Raw genomic sequence first — 6,215 nt, 5'->3', positions numbered from 1 at the left:
TCAAATATTGTTCATTGATAGACTTGATCATAAACCCACAATTCATCGGATCTCGACAAACACACTGCAAAAAGAGTTACATCGAATAGATCTCCAAGAAGATCGAGGACAACTTTGTATTGAGATCCGAAGAGAGAGAAGAAGCCATCTAGCTAATAACTATGGACCCGAAGGTCTGAAGTAAACTACTCACACATCATCGGAGGGGCCATGGGGTTGATGTAGAGGCCCTCTGTGATCGATGCCCCCTCCGGCGGAGCTCCGGAAAAGGCCCCAAGATGGGATCTCTTGAGTACAGAAGGTTGCGGCAGTGGAAATAGGGTTTCGTGGTGCTCCTGGATGTTTTCGGGGTATATGAACATATATAGGAGGAAGAAGTAGGTCGGCTGAGCCACGAGGGGCCCACGAGGCGGAGGGCGCGCCCCTGCCTCATGGCCTCCTTGGTTGTTTCTTGACGTCCACTCCAAGTCCTCTGGATCATGTTTGTTCCAAAAATCACGCACCCGAAGGTTTCATTCCGTTTGGATTTCATTTGATATTCCTTTTCTGCGAAACACTGAAATAGGCAAAAAAAACAACAATTTGCACTGGCCTTGGGTTAATAGGTTAGTCCCAAAAATAATATAGAAGTGTATAATAAAGCCCATTAAACATCCAAAACAGAATATATAATAGCATGGAACAATAAAAAATTACAGATACGTTGGAGACATATCAGTCGGCTGGCCAGCTGGGCCAGTCGGCCCAGTGGGGTGTTTCCTTTCTTTCTTTTATAGTTTATGTTTCTTTGTTTTCTTTTAGTTTTTAATTCGTTTTAGTTTTATAAAATATAAAGCTAGTTCATATATCAGTACTATTAATTATGTTGTTGCCCCATTAATTTCGGGCAACTAAATTAGATAGTTTAATATTTTGTCAAATAGAAAGGCATTTATTTAATTGTTTTACCTATACATTTAATTACCTAAGTGCATTTAAACCTTTTATAAAAATGTGGTTTCTCCAACATGATTACCTATGCATTATTTGGCACAACCCGAACATTTTAGTTTGAACATTTGAAAACTTTCATCGTTTCATTTTAAATTCAAATCTGAATTTGAATCGGTTTTAAACTAACGCGAGTTTATCGACAGTAACTGAGGTGACGTGGCATCATTAGTAGAGGTTCACTATTGCTTAATTATCCGGGCGTCACAATTCTCATCCACTACAAGAAATCCCGTCTTGAGATTTAAGGGGTGGAGTAAGGGGAAAGAGAATTGGTTACGAAATTCTAACAGGTCTTCTTGGTCTTGGTTGCTCTTCTCGAAGAAGTCGATCCCTCTATGTTGATGTCTTCATTTCTCTGATTCAGGTCATCATGATGAAGTCGACATCCTTTCTTCAGCATCTCCATCGTACTTACGGAAAGGATATGGGGGAAAATATAGGGAGAATGTCTGCAAGGGCTGGTTTCGGTAGTTATCTCGGGGGACAAGGTACAAGGTAGCTTCCGAGTTGAAACTCGGGGAGATCATCGAGAGCAATATAAGATGGTACAAAAAGTTTTGAACGGGTAAGCAATCGTTCGATGTCTAAACTAGAGTGTGGAAAGAGCTCAAATCAATGGGAATATGTATTGTGTCTGATACTAGAACTGATGATCTCTCGGAAGGTGTCTCGTGATATATATATGAAGCCAAGCGTGTGGGATAACTTTGGAAACAGGGGTATACAGGAGAGTCAGGTTTCAATCCTGTGGAACCATGGGTTATGGGCCCACCATGTGGGTAAAAAGTAGGGAGGGCGCTGTCTTCTTGTATGATCATGATAGCAAGGAATGTTAGAGAAGAGACTGTCAGTTATGTCAGCAACAACATCGGTATCAAGGGCGAGGGACGAAGAGAACCATTTCTTGCTCGTTGAACGAGGTAGACCAAATAGGCAAAGTTCTCGTCCATCGGTGGTTACCGGAATGTCATCAACAAAGTAACAGGGTCTTACTGACAAAGTGGTACAACGAGGTGCTTACCTAAGCAGGGAATTATCACTGCTTAGTTAAGTCAGATTACAATAAAGGTTAGATAAAACAATGGAAAGGAAAATGCGATTATCCGATTAAACAAAACAATGGAAAGGAAAATGTGTTTAAACACATATTCCAGGGGTATATCCTTCCCAAGGACAAGCGGAGCACAATATCCATGACAGTATATAAAGTAGAAAACCCTTTAGGTAGGGGCAGAAAAATTTCATGACATTACCCATACAATGGTATTTGGATAATTGAGCAAGAAACCTTTAGCATTGGGCTTCAAAATGTTTTATTGAAAATTGGAGTACCAAAGACATGCTTCGAGATAGCACCGACATGGTCTTCAAGCAAAGGTCAAACTTTGGATACACAAAGGACCCATCAGGAACACTCATAGAATAAGTCTTACAATTTCATCATGGAAGAATGGATAACCTTGCTAATAAGGAAACTATAACAATAGGTCCTCCGGCCAGGTGTGCTAGGCATGAGATCACCTTACCAGGCCATATAAAGACCAACGTCATAACTCTTGGAAATATGTTCCAACCACCATATCTGACCGAGATTCATATCCGATTGGTGCCAACATACCTCAGACTTAGGATGCCTAAGAAGAAAAGGTGTAACAAAAGTTGACGAGATGATATCGCAAGATTCTTGGGAAATGAACTATGGAAGCGAGTTCCAAAACAAGAGTTCATAATTAAACCAAGGAGAGGATGAGCAGGTGGCTGATGGACTCATCGACAATTCCTCGAGGTTTCCAAAAAGATGGATTCCCACAATCATCTGAACAAGGAGACAACATTTGTTAAATCAAATGACTTAATGATGTATGCTCGAGGAAAACATACACAATTAAACATTGGTTGAAAGGTGCGCCCGAAATATGGGCATAGGTAGCCTGATCAGTTTTTAGAATGGAGATTCAATAACCGATAGGCTAAGAATGAACTATCGATCATTAACTTCAAAGCAATACGGTTGCTACAAGTGCAGGATCCAACCAGCACCATTCACTTGTTGGTATCCCAGTTAGAATCAACACTGGGACCAAGAGAGAATGGTGATGGTGAGAAGTACCACTATACCAAGAATTCTTAATAGATGGTGAAATTCTCACAACATTCTTGACATAAAAGATGGTAATACTCCAAGGCAGAACATCACATAAGTTGGATAGTAAAGAACTCATGGTTCAACACAAAACAAGAACAAGTTTTGTGTTGGAAGGAAAACAAGACTGTTGACGATGTTAACACACTACAAAAAAAGACACATTCGTGACATTTTGGGCCGAATGGATTTTTTTATGTCATGGTTATGACACTTCTATGATGATAATTGTGACAAAACCCGGTATCATCATAGATGTGGTGGGCTCCTACTTCTATGACAAAAAATCATGATAGAAAATGGGCTTTTCGTCCTAGGCAGGCCAAAAATGCAGTTGCATGACATTCTTTGGGCCTTCCATGAACGGAAAAAACTATGGTAGAAGCGAGGGTGAGGAAAATATCGGGGAGTTCCCGGTTACGGTGGGTGGTTGGGGCCGAGCGATGCGCGTTTCTCTCGTACACGTACTCGCGTGGGTGCAAGGCGTTGGGCTCTAACTAAACCTGAGAGAGGCATTCGCCTACTGAACCTGAGCGATTGCACTGCAGGCTACACGTTACTGAACCTGAGCGATCGATCGATCCCTGGCTGTTAACTTAACCCGATCGAGCGATTCCTTCGCTACTGCTGCTAACTGAAGCTGATCAAACCCGCTACCTCTTGATGAACAGTGAGCATTGTTGGGGGGTTGGATGAACAGTTCCCGGTGGGGGTTGGACGAATAGGACCCCGTGGTAGTAGAGGGTGTTGCCGCTAGATGAACAAGACACCGATCGATCAAGCCGGTTGGGGGTGGATGAACAGGACCCCATGGAGGGCTGGTTGAACAGTAGCCGGTGGAGGGCTGGATGAACAGTAACCCATGGAGGGTTGGTTAAACAGACCCCATGGAGAGGGCTGGTTGAATAGTAGCCGGTGGAGGAGTGGTGGAGGCTGGATGAACATGAGCCCATGGATGAACAATAGCTGGTGAAGGCAGGAGGGAGACGTTGTCGGGGAACGTAGCATAAATTCAAAATTTTCCTACGTGTCACCAAGATCTATCTATGGAGTCATCTAGCAACGAGGGAGGAGTGGATCTACATACCCTTGTAGATCGCGCACGGAAGCGTTCAAGAGAACGGGGTTGATGGAGTCGTACTCGTCGTGATCCAAATCACCGATGATCCTAGCGCCGAACGGACGGCACCTCCGCGTTCAACACACGTACGGAGCAGCGACGTCTCCTCCTTCTTGATCCAGCAAGGGGGAAGGAGAGGTTGATGGAGATCCAGCAGCACGACGGCGTGGTGGTGGAAGTAGCGGGATTCCAACAGGGCTTCGCCAAGCGCTACGGGAGGAGGGAGATGTGTCATGGGAGGGAGAGGGAGGCGCCAGGGCTTAGGTGCGGCTGCCCTCCCTTCCCCCCACTATATATAGGGCCAAGGGAGAGGGGGGGGGCGCAGCCTTGGCCCTTCCTCCAAGGAAGGGTGCGGCCAGGGAGGAGTCCATCCTCCCCAAGGCACCTAGGAGGTGCCTTCCCCCTTTAGGACTCTTCCTTTCCCTTATCTCTTGGCGCATGGGCCTCTTGGGGCTGGTGCCCTTGGCCCATATAGGCCAAGGCGCACACCCCTACAGCCCATGTGGCCCCCCGGGGTAGGTGGACCCCCTTGGTGGACCCCCGGACCCCTTTCGGCACTCCCGGTACAATACCGATAATGCGCGAAACTTTTCCGGCGACCAAAACAAGACTTCCCATATATAAATATTTACCTCCGGACCATTCCGGAACTCCTTGTGACGTCCGGGATCTCATCCGGGACTCCGGACAACTTTCGGGTTACCGCATACTAATATCTCTATAACCCTAGCGTCACCGAACCTTAAGTGTGTAGACCCTACGGGTTCGGGAGACACGTAGACATGACCGAGACGACTCTCCGACCAATAACCAACATCGGGATCTGGATACCCATGTTGGCTCCCACATGCTCCTCGATGATCTCATCGGATGAACCACGATGTTGAGGATTCAATCAATCCCGCATACAATTCCCTTTGTCTATCGGTATGTTACTTGCCTGAGATTCGATTGTCGGTATCCCAATACCTTGTTCAATCTCGTTATCGGCAAGTCTCTTTACTCGTTCCGTAACACATCATCCCGTGATCAACTCCTTGATCACATTGTGCACATTATGATGATGTCCTACCGAGTGGGCCCAGAGATACCTCTCCGTTTACACGGAGTGACAAATCCCAGTCTCGATTTGTGCCAACCCAACAGACACTTTCGGAGATACCCGTAGTGCACCTTTATAGTCACCCAGTTACGTTGTGACGTTTGGCACACCCAAAGCACTCCTACGATATCCGGGAGTTGCACAATCTCATGGTCTAAGGAAATGATACTTGACATTAGAAAAGCTTTAGCATACGAACTACATGATCTTTGTGCTAGGCTTAGGATTGGGTCTTGTCCATCACATCATTCTTCTAATGATGTGATCCCGTTATCAATGACATTCAATGTCCATGGTCAGGAAACCATAACCATCTATTGATCAATGAGCTAGTCAACTAGAGGCTTACTAGGGACATGGTGTTGTCTATGTATCCACACATGTATCTGAGTTTCCTATCAATACAATTCTAGCATGGACAATAAACGATTATCATGAACAAGGAAATATAATAATAACCAATTTATTATTGCCTCTAGGGCATATTTCCAACAGTCTCCCACTTGCACTAGAGTCAATAATCCAGTTCACATCGATATGTGATTAACACTCAAGGTCACATCCCCATGTGACTAACACCCAAAGAGTCTACTAGAGTCAATAATCTAGTTCACATTACCATGTGATTAACACTCGATGAGTTCTGGGTTTGATCATGTTATGCTTGTGAGAGATGTTATAGTCAACGGATCTGAACCTTTTAGATCCGTGTGTGCATTACAAATCTCTATGTCATCTCCTAGATGCAGCTACCACATTCTATTTGGAGCTATTCCAAACAATTGTTCTACTATACGAATCCAGTTTACTACTCAGAATAATCTGGATTAGTTTCAAAGTTTGCATCGGCGTAACCC

Source organism: Triticum aestivum, chromosome 6A, assembly GCF_018294505.1.
Source record: "Triticum aestivum cultivar Chinese Spring chromosome 6A, IWGSC CS RefSeq v2.1, whole genome shotgun sequence".
NCBI lineage: Eukaryota > Viridiplantae > Streptophyta > Magnoliopsida > Poales > Poaceae > Triticum > Triticum aestivum.
The sequence above is the reverse complement of the archived record's forward strand: the minus strand, read 5'-3'. Positions refer to the sequence as shown.